Source organism: Jaculus jaculus, chromosome 1 (assembly GCF_020740685.1).
Source record: "Jaculus jaculus isolate mJacJac1 chromosome 1, mJacJac1.mat.Y.cur, whole genome shotgun sequence".
Lineage (NCBI taxonomy): Eukaryota > Metazoa > Chordata > Mammalia > Rodentia > Dipodidae > Jaculus > Jaculus jaculus.
In genome coordinates, this window is record NC_059102.1 from 177133647 (window position 1) to 177149182 (window position 15536).

Here is a 15536-nt window from a genome sequence, read left to right on the forward strand (position 1 = left end):
GAATCAGATGTTCCTCCTAAGCTCATGTGTTCTGAAAACTTGATTCCCAGCTGATGGTAATTTGGGAGGTGGAGCTTACTGAAGGAGACATGTTATTGGGGGCAAGATTAATGGCATTATAGCTGGCCCTCTTTGCCAGAACTTGGCTCATTCTCCGGCTTCTGTTTTTTACCTGCTATGGCAGAGGTGGTGAGCCTCTGTGCATGACATGCTTTCCTTGTCATCATGATCCTTCCCCTCAAGAGTGTAAGCCTGTATGAACAATAGCAACAACAAAAAAACTTTTCTCCCATTAGCTGATTTTGTTCAAGTACTTTATTCAAGCAATGAAAAAATAACTAGAACACTCCCCATATAATTCCCTTCTTTAAAAAGTATTTTATTAATGATGATGGAGAGAGAGAGAGAGAGAGAGAGAGAGAGAATCAGCAAGCCAGAGCCTATAGCCATTGCAAACAAACTCCAGATGTATGCACCACCTTGTGCATCTGGCTTATGTGGCTACTGGGAAATCGAATCTGGGTCCTTAGGCTTTGCAGGCAAGCACCTTAACCATTAAGCCATCTGTCTAGCCCCAATACTTCCATTCCTGCTATAAAAACCGAATTGTCAATACTGTTTTTTCCAGGACTTTTGCCATTTTTTTCATTTTGTATTATTATTTTTAATTTGATTAAATAGTTTAGTATTCAGTAAATACAGTCAGTTTGGTACCATAGTTAGGCTCATCCAAGACCTATCCCCTCCTCTTGGCCCCTCCTTGTTGAGGTAAATGGGTCATGCATTGTGGAGTTACCCACAGTTAAGGGTAAGATAAATGTCTCTGCATATCCTGACCCAACATGTGGCTCTGACATTCTGCCCCTTCTTCCGCAAAATTTCCCTGAGCCATGTTGGGTTCATTCTTGGTCTGCTTCAGTGATGAGTTGTTGGGGGCCTCTGGAGCTCTGGCACTCTGATTTGGCAGGAGTTGGTTTTTCTCTATGTTGATCTCCTATCCCCTTGTGTTGGTATCTGGTTCATCAGGGAAACGGCACTCTTGCTTGTTTCGCCAATTTTTCTTAGTTTCATCCGGGGCCCTATTGAGGTATGATGGGGTGGCTTTCTCCTTAGGATCTACATCTATCTGAAAAAGAAAAGCAGATTCTCCAACAGGGAGTAGGTTACCACCAGGAAAAATGAGATAACCCTAACTTTTTTTTTATACAGAATTTAATAGATGTAGACCCTTTTATAGCCCATGATTGTTGGTAGCTTGAAACTACAGAGTGAGCTTATGTTTGGTTATAGTTCTGACTTGTTTCTCAGCTCCAGGTATGGGTCCCATTCCACTGAGGGAATCAGTTAGCCAAATCAAGAGCAGTTGGTTCCTCATCGTGGCTTTGTGTCACTATTTCACTTATGTGGCCATCACACAGGCTATTTGCTCCAAAGTAGGTTAGATCATGCGTTGCTTGGACACATATTGGTCATTTCCCTCAGTTGTCCATGTAGCACCTTCTGGCACTAGATGTGCTGACTGTCTGGGGACTGACTCTCTTCCAACTTCCAGCCATGCCGTTCCATTTTACATGTCAACCATATAAGGTGCCTTCAGCAGTAGGGTCTTACCACTAACCTCTGCTGGGCCATCAAGTACTCTGACAGAAATCTGCCGGTCTTTTAGGTATCCTAAATTAATCCTGACACAATACCAACCTACCCTCTGGTTCCTGACCTCTATTTCCTCCCTTTTCAAGTTTCCTCATCTACCACCCATTTTCAGTCCTTGATCTCAAGGATGGCATCTTCACCATCCCTTCACCCCTTTGTCTTCACTTGGAGCTGCCCTGAATCCCATCCCTCTCAACACTCACTTGGACAGTTAGTTCTTCCTGAAGGGAGTAGGCACAGCCCCCAGTTCTTTGGTCTGATCCTACAAACAGGCTTATTTTCCCTTCCCTTGTTTCTCTTTCCTTCCTACAATATAATTTAGTGTGGATAAACAGCTTCTTTGCTCATCCTCATAGGACCTCTACCAAATTCATACCATTTCTCTCTTTAGCATCTTGGACAACCAGTAATGTTAGGTATCCAGGTCCAAAGTTCAGCACATATGCCCCTGGGTGACTTACCTGGTGTTAGTCATTAACCTGTGGAATTCCTGACCACTGGAAACTGTCCATTTCTGTGGTTCCCTGCCCCAAAACTAAAGGATATTTCCTTTCCTTCTAAGGCTTTTTTTTTTTTTTTTGGCTTCTGAGTTTCCAATGTCATTATCTTTGCCAATCCCTTGCATGATGCAGGAAAAGGAGACCCTCCTGAGCATCTAGTGTACACTACAACCCCCCACAAACAGGCTTTATCCCAGGTTCCAGCCCACTCTCTCACTTAATTCTGCCATCATCTCCACCTCTATCTCCATAGTGTCCCAAAGCAAGCCATAGTTCCTTTAGCTCAACCAGTGGGAGACTGACAAATTTTTGGCATATTTTTCCAAACAATTAGATTCTATTTATAAGGGTCAGATCCCCTGCCTTAAGGTCCTGGACACAGGCTCCCTTCATATTGCAGAAGCCTTAAGTATTACTTTTCACCACAACCTTTGCCTTCTCTTCTCATCTATTACCCAATATGCTCAGCCCCTGTGCCCTGTCTTCCACCTCTCTTTGGTGCCTCTAATCTCTCCATTCTGTTCGTCTTCATCCCTCAGTGTCGCTGAACCTCTGCCTCCTCTTAATCCTGCCACTCTACTCACTCCAAACCCTCCCCTCCCTCCTGACCTCCAGCATTCCTGCACTGACATCTTAGACTCTATGACCATCCCATGGACAACATATTCCAGAAGTGCAAGACTGGTTTTTAGGTGGGAGCTCCTCTAAAGAGCCTCCCTACCAGGCTGGTATGCTGTTGTGGAGGGATACCAAGACACAGAATTCACTTTCCACAATGAAAGATCTTAGAGACCAATCCTCTCCCATCCCTGGCACTACCTCTCAGCAGGCACACTCATAGCATTAATTAGAATGTTCACTTTAGCCGAGCATAAACGTATGAACATATATACACTCCAAGTATGCTTACAATATTGTTCACTCAAATTCACTGATTTGGAAGAAATGGAGATAGCTCATGTTCAAGGAGACCCCAAGTGCAAACGGCAAGATTATTGCAAAGTTTCCAAGAGTCAGATTTCCCATTCACTAAAGTTGCTATTATCCATTGTTAATGAAACAAGAAAGACAGAAGCTAAGCTATATTTCATGTGGCTGTAGGCCAATATTTGGGCTCAACACACTGTCTTGGTCCGGGAAATACCACAGTGACCAGTGTCCTATGGCCATATCACCCTGAGCACCCTGATCTCAGAACACCCCACAACGCCCTTTTCTACTCGTCACTTGTCCCACCTTCTTACATTCGCACATATCAATAGTAGGAAGGAGAAACCTTTAGGGAAACCTTCTGCTATCTTTCAGGAAAATTGTTTCTGCCCTCCCAGGTAGAAGACTTCCTCAAATAAATCCACACTGAATTGAAAGCTAACTCTCCCTCTCATTCAATTCCTTGAAACCCATATTCACTTAAACCCTCACCTGAAACTACTTTCAGAACTACATCTCTGAGTTGCATCGTATACCAGAAAACTAACCCTCAAACCATTCTTAGCCCTGGCTTTTCCACTTAGCAGTTCTGAGGTCATCTGCCTGCAGAGCTCTGCAACTTGATTCCACTCGCAAGCACCCTCGTAAATGACACCAGTACTTTCTGGTGCTGGTTGACACCTTCTCTGTCAGGACGGGTAGAGGCATTTCCTACAACTAACAGACAGCCTTCCATAGTCATAGCAAAGCTTCCAACCGAGATAACTCCTTGGTTTGGGGACCCATCCTCCATCCAGACAGATAATGACCTCAAATTTGTATGTCAAATTACACAGGCCATTAGCAAAGCTCTTAATGTCACATGGAAGTTCCACTGTGCTTGGGGTCCTCAGTCATCAGGAAAGGTGGAGCACAAAAATGGCCTTCTAAAGGACACCCTCACCACTTTTCACTCCAGCTTCATGGGGACGGGATCACCCCTGCTTCTTGTCTTATTCAACTCAGGGCCCTCTCTGACATTCCCCAACTACTTGGTCTCTTCGAACTGACATATGGCAGCCTCTTTTTGCATTCCTTACCTCTACCTCCTTACTTAATTCACCTACCTCACTAATAGATCTTGCTGAGCCATTTCTCCATACTATATGCTCTTCTCTGGATCATGCTGATTCCTGCCTACCCAGACGCATGGCTCAGTGATGCACCTCCATACTTCACTACAGGTTAGAGACTATGGTTTCCACCACACAAATGTGGACTTTCTCCATTCAACATGAGAGGAATCCTTCAAAAATTTTCTGATCACATCCATAGCTGCAGAACTCCAAGAATTGGGCTGTAGAGATGGATCAGAGGTCAAAGTCACTTACTTTCAAAGCCTGATGCCTGGGATTCTTTTCCACAGTGCCCACATAAAGCCAGATGCACAAAGTGGCAATTCTGAGCAACAAAAATAAGGGTGGCGATGTCACCATACCCAATTTTAAAATATATTACAGAGCCATAGTAACTAAACCAGCATGGTACTGGCACAAAAATCTACATGTAGATCAAGGGCATGGAACAGAATAGAGGACCCAGATATAAGCACACCCACCACATTATTGACAAAACTATTCACTGGAGAAAAGATAGCCTCTTTTATAAATGGTGCTGGGCAAACTGGAAATCCATGTGTACTAGCATGAAAAGAGATTATTATCTCTCTCAATGAAACTTTGAACCTGCTAGAGGAAAAAGTAGGGGCAAGACTTTAATATATAGGCCAGGACTTTCTGAATAGAACCCTAGTTGCTCAGGAAATAAGATCACAAATCAACGACTGGGGCCTCATGAGATGAAAAGCTCTGCACAATGAAGACACTGTGAATAGAGCCAAGAGGGAGCCTATAGAATGGGAGAATATATTTGCCAGCTATATACCAGACAGAGCATTAATATCTAGGATATATAAAGAACTCTCAAGACTAAATAAGAAATTAAACAACCCAATCAAAAACTGGACTATAGAGCAGAGTAGAGAATTCTCAAAAGAAGAAATACAAATGGCCAATTAGCATCTAAAACATCTTCTACATCCTTAGCCTTCAGGGAAATGAAAATTATAGAAATTTGAGATTCCATCTCACTCATGTCAGAATGGATACCATCAAGAAATCAGGGCCAGAGGGCTGGAGAGATGGCTTAGTGGTTAAGCGCTTGCCTGTGAAGCCTAGGGACCCTGGTTCGAGTCTCGATTCCCCAGGACCCACGTTAGGCAGATGCACAAGCGGGCACATACATCTGGAGTTTGTTTGCAGTGGCTGAAGCCCTGGCGCACCCATTCTCTCTCTCTTTCTCCCTACTTCTCTGTGTCGCCTTCACAGAAATAAATAAAAATAAACAATAAAACATTTTAAAAAAAAGAACTCAGTGCTAGAGAGATGGCTTAGTGGTCAAGGGCTTGCCTATGAAGCCTAAGTACCCTGGTTTGAGGCTCGATTACGCAGGGCCCACCTTAGCCAGATGCACAAGGGGGCGCATTTTTCTGGAGTTCATTTGCAGTGGTTGGATACCCTCGCATGCCAATTCTCTCTCTCTCTCACTCTCTTTCTCTGCCTCTTACTTTCTCTATCTGTCACTCTCAAATAAATAAAAACAAAAAATTTAAAAAAATAACAAAAGAAATCAAATGACAATAAATGCTGGCAAGGTGTGGAGAATGAGGAACATCTTTGCATAGTATATTCACAAACGACCTGTTGCAGTCAGGTTCACATTGCTATAGAAATCACCCAACCAAGAGCAGCTTCTGGGAAAAAGAGATTTATTTTGGCTTACAGGCTCGAGGGGTAGCTCCAAGATGGCAGGGGAAACCGATGGCATGAGCAAAGGGTGGACATCACCCCCTGGCCAATATAAGACAGACCACAGCAACAGGAGGTTGTGCCAAACACTGGCATGGGGAAACTGGATATAAAGCCCTTAAGCCCGCCCCCAACAATACACTCCCTCCAGGAGACATTAATTTCCAAATATCCATCAGCTGGGGAGCTAGCATTCACAACACCTAGGTTTATGGGGGACACCTGAATCAAACCACCACAACTCATGTGAGCCAGATACACATCGTGGCACAAATCCAGTAGGATATCTGATACTTGTCCATGAGCAATGATAAAATCAAGGTAGCGGGCAAACCCATCACCTCAAATAGTTTCCATTTCTTCCATCTAACACTGTACCCATGAGCTATGCCTCCTGTTTCCATTTCTTACTACTGGGAAGATTCAACATTCTCTCTCCTACCTACTACTACTACAGGATATTTTACCTGCAGTCACCCCACTGGGCCATAGACCTTACACCGCCTCTCTAACTGAATCTCGTTCTCTCCGATCTCAAAAGACATTTCCAAGGTAGAGGAGGGAAATGAAAACCTGAGGTGATGCTGAGGCCCAAGGAAAGTGTCAAGTCCAGCAGCCTGGTCTCATTCCTCTCTTCCCTGTCTTTGATTTCTGGTCCAGCTGCAAACATCAGCGTGAGGCTCAACAGTGACCTCTAGCTGGTTAATCTTTCAGTAAGAACATTGTTGAGTTGGAGGGAACAGTGGAAATTCTGCCCCAAAACTACATCATACAAATTTCCACATTGGGCCAGAAAACAAAGCCCAGAAACTTGGGGTTGAAAGCCAGAAAACTCTTAATGCTGAGGTTATGAATTAGTGAGATTTTCTCCATGGAATTATTTTCTGTTTTCTATTGTTTTGCAATAAAAATGTGGTTAGAACAAAACATCACGCTTGACAGATTAATTCTCTATGTAGTTATACTCATGCATTTTTTTAAGTTTAGTGTTTTCTTAGACTATAGACATAACTTAAGAGAAGGAAGGCAGAGCTCTTGCTCAAGGAGACTAGAGGGGTGCCTGGAGTGTAAACGCCCTCAGGTATTTTTGGCATTGTTTTGGTTTTTCGAGGTAGGGTCTCACTCTAGCCCAAGCTGAGCTGGAATTCACAAGGTAGCTGTAATGCACAAGGTAGCGCGCGCATCTGGAGTCCCTCTGCAGTGGCTGGAGGCCCTGAGGTGCCCGTCCCCTCTCTCTCTCTCTCCCTCTGCTTGCACATGTATATATTAAAACCTATGCTTTTCTTTCTTCCCCTGACTTTTCATTTCCACCGCTCAGCCTGGCTCTCAGGTCTCTGGCGGAGGCCCGCACAGCCCCAGGACTTTCACTGTCAACAGGAAGGAGGCGGCTCGGCAGGAGGCCAGGTTTGGGGTCCTTCCTCCCCGGAGCCCCGCTGCTCAGGTGACCGCGCCCCAGGCAGCAGCCGGGCCCCGCCCCTAGCGTTGCCTGGGAACCCGCGGGCGTGGGCGTCCGGGCTCCGGGCTTCCGGGCCGCGCGGGCGCTGGCGGGGCCGCAAGCGGCGGGAGGAGCGCTTTGGGTCTCGGGCGCACGGCGGGTGTGTGGGCAGCGTGCCCGTCGTGGAGCCGCTCCTCTGCTCTCCTCGGCGCCGCTTCCCGGGACCCCGGCCGTGGGGACGGTGCGTGCGGTCCGGTCCCTCGCTCGGCAGCCGCGGACGACCCGAGGAGAGCCTGGGTTCCGCCCGAAGTCCCCGCACGACTCGCGCCCTGGCCGGGGAGAGCCGCCTCCCGCGCAGCTGCGGCTTCACCGCGGCCCCTGCCGACTGCTCCGCGCCGTCCGTCCCGCCGGGTCGTTTCCGGGGCGGCCGCCGGGACGTGCTGCGGCCGGTGCTGTCCGCGCGCCCGGGGCGCTTGGGGACGAGCGGACACCGGGCCTGCGCGCGGCCCCTGGATCGTGGCCCCGGTTCCCGGCGGTGAAGTCTGCGGTCCGATCTCTCAGGCTAAGGTAGGCTCCCCGTACTTCGGCCCCCGTTTCTTAGCTCCCTCCCCCACTTGCCCTGTCTCCAACTTTTCCTTGCGAAGCGGGTTTTCCAGCCCGGAACCTGATGGAATATATACGTGTGTGTATATATATCTATGGCGTTGACAGTACTTTAGTTAAAAAAATAGTTAGGATTGGGTCTTACAAAGAGTGGGTAGAAAATTAACATCTATTTTAGAAACGTAAAGAACTTCATGTGAAATGTAAGTTACTCAGAAATAGTCCGAATTAAGCCCTGCGTCTATTTCTCATGCTTCAAGCGGTTCTGACTTTTCTGCTTGAAAACTGGGTTCCATCCGTATCGTGTTTTGAAGCCTGCTTTTCCTCCTGGACTTCATGGCCACGTTCCGGGGCTGCACCTGCCTAACTCTTCGCAGCTGTACACGTGGTCTGCTCCTCTCCTATGCGCTGCACAGACCAAAGCGGCCTTGGAAGAAACCCCCAAACCTTCCCTCTTCTCTGAAGTTCTATAGTGCTCCTTTAAGTAGAATTTTGGTTTCTAAGTTGAGCCCTAAGTAATTCTGTAGAATCTGTGGCAAACCTCAAAGTAGAAAAAAACCCAAAGCAACCAATTTTCTCTTTCTCCTTCCTGCTCCATATAAGGAATATATTTCTCGTAACATCTGCTGTAGGTTCTGTTGTTTTCTTTTTTTTAATTTTTTTAATTTTTATTAGCATTTTTCATGATTATAAATAAAAAATCCCACGGTAATTCCCTCCCTCCCCACCCCCTACACTTTCCCCTTTGAAATTCCATTCTCCATCATATTACCTCCCCATCACAATCATTGTACTTACATATATACAATATCAACCTATTAAGTACCCTCCTGCTTTCCTTTCTCTTCCCTTTATGTCTCCTTTTTAACTTACTGGCCTATGCTACTAAGTATTTTCATTCTCACGCAGAAGCCCAATCATCTGTAGCTAGGAGCCACATATGAGAGAGAACATGTGGCGTTTGGCTTTCTGGGCCTGGGTTACCTCACTTAGTATAATCCTTTCCAGGTCCATCCATTTTTCTGCAAATTTCGTAACTTCATTTTTCTTTACCGCTGAGTAGAACTCCATTGTATGAATGTGCCACATCTTCATTATCCACTCATCAGTTGAGGGACATTAGGCTGGTTCCATTTCCCAGCTATTATAAATTGTGCAGCAATAAACATGGTTGAGCACGTATTTCTAAGGAAATGAGATGAGTCCTTTGGATATATGCCTAGGACTGCTGTAACTAGGTCATATGGTAGATCAATCTTTAGCTGTTTTAGGAACCTCCACACTGATTTCCACAATGGCTGGATCAGATTGCATTCCCACCAGCAGTGTAGAAGGGTTCCTCTTTTTCCACATCCCTGCCAACATTTGTGATCATTTGTTTTCATGATGGTGGCCAATCTGATAGGGGTGAGATGGAATCTCAATGTAGTTTTAATCTGCATTTCCCTGATGGGTAGTGATGTGGAACATTTTTTTAGATGCTTATATGCCATTCGTATTTCTGCCTTTGAGAATGCTCTATTTAGCTCCATAGCCCATTTTTTGATTGGCTTGTTTGATTCCTTACTATTTAACTTTTTGAGTTCTTTGTATATCCTAGATATTAATCCTCTATCAGATATATAGCTGTTGAAGATTTTTTCCCATTCTGTAGGTTGCCTTTTTGCTTTTTTCACTGTGTCCTTTGCAGCGCAAAATCTTTGTAATTTCATGAGGTCCCAGTGATTAATCTGTGGTTCTATTGCTTGAGCAATTGGGGTTGTATTCAGAAAGTCTTTGCCAAGACCAACATGTTGAAGGGTTTCCCCTACTTTTTCCTCTAGCAGTTTCAGAGTTTCAGGTCTGATGTTAAGGTCTTTAATCCATTTGGACTTAATTCTTGTGCATGGAGAGAGAGAAGAGTCTATTTTCATCCTTCTACAGATATATATCCAGTTTTCCCAACACCATTTGCTGAAGAGGCTGTCTCTTCTCCAATGAGTATTTTTGGCATTTTTATCAGATATCAGGTGGCTATAGCTACTTGGGCTTACATCTGGGTCCTCTATTCTGTTCCACTGATCTACATGTCTGTTTTTGTGCCAGTACCAGGCTGTTTTTGTTACTATGGCTCTGTAGTATAGGTTAAAATCAGGTATGGTGATACCACCAGCCTTATTTTTGTTGCTCAGTATTATTTTAGATATTCGAGGTTTTTTGTGATTCCAAATGATTTTTTGGATTGTTTTTTCTATTTCCATGAAGAATGCCTTTGGAATTTTGATAGGGATTGCATTAAATGTGTAGATTGCTTTTGGTAGGATTGCCATATTCACAATATTGATTCTTCCAACCCAGGAACAGGGGATGTTTTTCCACTTTCTAGTGTCTTGTGCAATTTCTTGCTTGAGTGTTTTAAAGTTGTCATTGTAGAGATTCTTTACTTCCTTGGTTAGGTTTATTCCAAGGTACTTAATTTTTTTTTTTGGATGCAATTGTGAATGGGAATGATTCTCTGATTTCACCCTCTGTGTGTTTGTTGTTAGCATATATGAAGGCTACTGATTTCTGTGTATTTCTTTTGTATCCTGCTACATGGCTGTAGGTTTTGATCAGCTCTAACAGTTTGCTAGTAGAGTTTTTAGGGTCCTTTATGTATAGAATCATGTCATCTGCAAATAATGATAACTTGGTCTCTTCCTTTCTAATTTGTATCCCTTTTATGTGTGTCTCTTGCCTTACTGCTGTGGCTAAGACTTTCAGAACTATATTAAATAAAAGTGGGGACAGTGGACTCCCTTGTCTTGTTCCTGATTTTAGTGGAAAAGCTTGCAGTTTTTCCCCATTTAGTAATATGTTGGCAGTAGGCTTGTCATAAATAGCTTTTATTTTATTGAGATATGTTCCTTCTATTCCCAGTCTCTGTAGGACTTCTATCATGAAGGGATGTTGGATTTTGTCAAATGCTTTCTCTGCGTCCAATGAGATGATCATGTGATTTTTGTCCTTCAGCCCGTTTATATAATGTATTACATTTATAGATATGCATATGTTGAACCATCCCTGCATCTCTGGGATAAAGACTACTTGGTCAGGGTGAATGATGTTTCTGTTATATTCTTGTATTCTGTTTGCCAATATTTTGTTGAGGTTTTTTGCATCTTTGTTCATGAGGGAGATTGGTCTGTAATTATCTTTTTTTTTTTTTTTTTCTATCGTTGCATAGTTTTGGTATCAGGATGATGCTGGCCTCATACAAGGAGTTTGATAGAATTCCTTCTTTTTCTCATTTCCCGGAAAAGCTTAAGAAGCAATGGTGTTAGCTCTTCCTTAAAGCTCTGCTAAAATTCAGAAGTGAATCCATCTGGGCCTGGGCTTTTTTTAGTTGGGAAATTACTGATAACTGTTCGGATCTCCATGTTTGTTATAGGTCTATTTAAGTGATTAATCTCATTTTGATTTAATTTAGGTAGGTCATATAAATCAAGGAAATCATCCATTTCTTTCAGATTTTCATACTTTGTGGAGTATATTCTTTTATCGTATGTCCCTATGATTTTTTGAATTTCTCTGGAATCTGTTGTGATGTTACCTTGTTCATCTCTGATTTTATTCATATGTGTCTCTTCTCTCTTTCTTTTGGTCAGATTTGCTAAGGGTTTATCAATCTTGTTTATCTTTTCAAAGAACCAACTCTTTGTTTCATTAATTCTTTGGATTTTTTGTTTGTTTGTTTCTATTTCATTAATTTCTGCCCTAATCTTTATGATTTCTTCCCACCTACTGATTTTTGGTTTGCCTTGTTCTTCTTTTTCCAAGGCTTTAAGGTGAAGCATTAGGTCGTTTGCTTGCGACCTTCCTAATTTCTTAATATAGGCACTTAAGGCTATAAATTTACCTCTTATAACTGTGTTCATTGTGTCCCAGAGATTTTGATATGTTGTGTTCTCATTATCGTTTGACTCTATGAATGTTTTGATTTCCTTCTTGATTTCTTCATTGACCCATTCATCATTTAGTAGTGTATTGTTTAGTTTCCATGATTTTGTGTATGCTCTATAGCCTTTCTTGCTACTGATTTGTAGTTTAATTCCATTGTGGTCAGAGAGAATGCAAGGAATTATTTCAATTTTCTTGAATTTGTTAAGATTTGCTTTGTGTCCTAATATATGGTCTATTTTAGAGAATGTTCCATGTGCTGCTGAAAAGAATGTATATTCTGCATCCTTTTGATGAAATGTCCTGTAAATATCTGTTAGGTCCATTCCTTCTATGACCTCATTTAGTCTAGATGCCTCTCTGTTTATTTTTTCCCAGGATGACCTGTCAATTGATGAGAGTGGGGTGTTAAAGTCACCCACTACTCCTGTGTTTGGTGTTATCTGTGACCGTAGTTCTAATAGTGTTTGTTTAATGAATTTGGGAGCCCCCATGTTAGGTGCATATATGTTTAGGATTGTAATGTCCTCCTGTTGGAGTGTGCCCTTAATCAATATATCTTTCTTATCTTTCTTGACTAACGTTGGACTAAAGTCTACCTTGTCAGATATTTGATAGCAACCCTGCTTGTTTTCTAGGCCCATTTGCTTGAAACACCATCTTCCAACCTTTCACCCTAAGATAATATCTATCCTTTGTAGAAATAGAAAGGTGAGTTTCTTGGAGACAACAAATTGTAGGATCCTGCTTTTTATCCCAGTCTGCAAACCTAAGTCTTTTTGTTGGGTCATTGAGGCCTTTGATATATAGAGATATTATTGAAAGGTGTGTATTTATGTTTGCCATTTTTTTTTGTGTGGTTTTGGTTCTACCTGTGCTCTCTTGTGTTAACTAGTATTTGAGTATTGCTTGTTTTTTCTAGGTTCCTTGTATGTGTGCTTTTCCTTTTCTTCAGCATGGAGGATCCTATCAAGTATTTTCTGTAGAGCTGGTTTTGTCTTCAAATAGTCCTTTAACCTGCTTTTGTCATGGAATGTCCTTATTTCTCCATGTATTTGAATGGATAACTTTGCAGGATAAAGTAACCTTGGTTGACACTTGTTATCTTTCAAAACTTGGAATATATCACTCCAAGCCCTTCTGGCTTTTTTTGTGCTGAATAATCTGCTGTAATCCTGATGGGCTTGCTTTTGTAGGTAACTTGAGTTTTCTCTCTAACTGCTTTCAATATTTTTTCTCTGGTGTGTGTGTTTGGAAGTTTCCTAATAATATGGTGAGAAGAGGTTCTTTCCAGGTTTTGTCTGGCTGGGGTTCTAAAGGCTTCCTGTATCTGTATTGGCGCCACTTTCCCAATTTGGGGGAAATTTTCTTCTTTGATTTTGTTGAAGACGCCGACTTTGGAGTAGAATTTTTCTCCTTCTACTATGCCCTGAATTCTAATATTTGATCTTTTCATAGTGTCCCGAATATCTTGAAATTTCCACTCATACTTTTCTATAAGTTTGTCTTTCTCTATTTTGGCCTGTGTTAGATCTGCCACCTGGTCTTCTAGCTTAGATATTCTGTCCTCTCCTTCATCCATTGTATGGTGAGATTTTCTACAGAGTTTTTTATTTCATTAACTGTGTTCTTCATTGCTAGTAATTCTGACTGTTTTTTTTTAATTATTTCTATTTCCTTATTTATGTCTTGTATTGCCTTATTTCTTTATTTCATGAAATTGGTGTACTGCATCTTCTTTGATTCCTTTGATTTCCTCTTTAAGTTCCTCTTTGACTCCTTTGATTTGTTCTCTGACTTCTTTGAACATATTTACAATCATTCTTTTGAAATCTTTCTCAGGCATTTCCTCTAACTCATTCTCACTGGATGTCATTTCTGATGCATTAATACTTTTAGGTGGATTTATATTGTCTTGCTTTTTAGTGTTTCTTGTGCTATATGTATGTATTTTTGCATGTTGGATTAAGTTAATGCTTGGGTTTTCTAGCTAGCTGGGTATTCTTAGCTGTATCAATTGATTTGATGCTATATATTTTCAGGGTAGGAGCTTAAGGTGTTAGATGTGGATCTTAAGACTCTGAGAGTATCTACAAAGGTGCTCCTAGGGGTTGAGTTTCCCTGCTATGGGGGTATTCAAGTAGGCTGAGTGGAATAAAATACAGGTCGATTCTAAACTAAACACTGTACCTATTCAGTCAAAAATAGCCCCAATTATGTATGCCAGAGTAGTTATTATAACAACCAGATCTTCTATCAACATAGAGGTTAAGATTTCTGGTCTGTTGAGGGATCCAAGTCAGCTTGTGACCAAGTGAGACCCTTCCCTGGTGCAAACCCAGTTACATTGGATGAGTTTGGTCTCAGTCAAGTTGCTGCTTGGGTCGTCGGGCTGCTGTTGTGATTTCTGGAGCTGGGCACTGGCTTTTCCTGCGGGGCAAACCAAGCCTGGCAACTGTGGCCCTGCAGATCAGCACCCCTGCTGCTGGAACTGCTGATGTGAAAGCTGCCTTTACAGGGTCTTGTCAGCAGCTGGAGCTGCTGGTGCTGCCTCTGCTGCTGCTGCTGCTGAAGCTGCCACTTCTGGAGCCACTGCTGTTCCTGAAGCTGCTGCTGCTGGGTCTGCCACTGCTGCCGCTCCTGGGTCTGCTGCTGCTTGGGCCACTGTTACCGGAGCCGTTGGTGTAACCCCCAGACTCTGTTCCTGCTTTGGTCCCGCTGTCGGCTCAAGGTGGCTTGGCCTGTCTCGGGCTGCTGCTCTGTTTGCTGGAGCTGGGCTCAGGCAGTGGGGGAGGGGAAGGAGCCGCGGCTGCTCTGGTTCTGTCCCTGCTCCACATGTTCTTCTCCTTGGCGGTCTGCTCCTCCATTGCTCACTGCCGCTCTCCCTTCACGTTTCCTGAGTTGCGGAGAGCGCGGTGTGAGGGGAAGCTCCTGCACCTGGCTTTTCCTGCGGCCAGTCTGGCGGCTTTCTGGTGCGCCGCCGCAGTTGGAGGAGCTGCCGGGGCCATTTTTGCAGGCCTGTGCAGGCTCTGGATGCTCTGGATCTCTCCTACTTCTCTGCTGCTGCTTCAATTTCCTATACACCTCACTTTTTAGTAAAAGTGTGTATTTTGCTGAGTTTTTTTTGGTCTTTTTTCCCCCAGGCTGCTTTGGCGTGGTACCTACGCCACCACCTTAACCGGAAGTCCCCCTGTTGTTTCTTGAATACATTTTGAGATTGGAAACAATACTGTGTAGATTTGATTGTGTTTTTTAATTTATCGTTTAAATGTATGGATATGTTCAAGAATGCATCTTATAAGGATGTCCATCTGTTCACAAAAAATTCTTTGTAATTCTCGCCTTTAAGGAGCACCTCACATTATATCCCAGGGGCATACCATTTTACTCCACCAATTTCCAACCACTGAAAAAAGTTTTCAATTTCTTATGGTTACAAAGAAGTGTGAGTTTATCATCATCTCGATCCTCATGTACAGCTCTTAAAACATGCCTTCCTTGATGTGGCTGTTTGCCTGTGCAGGATGTGCACAGGATGGAGTGCCTTCCTTGTGACAGGTTCCCTCAGGTCCTTCTCAGTCAGACACAGCCAGCTTGAGGGGCTGTGGGCACTTGAAGCTCTGCTTATCTGTCCCCTACCTCCCGTCTCCC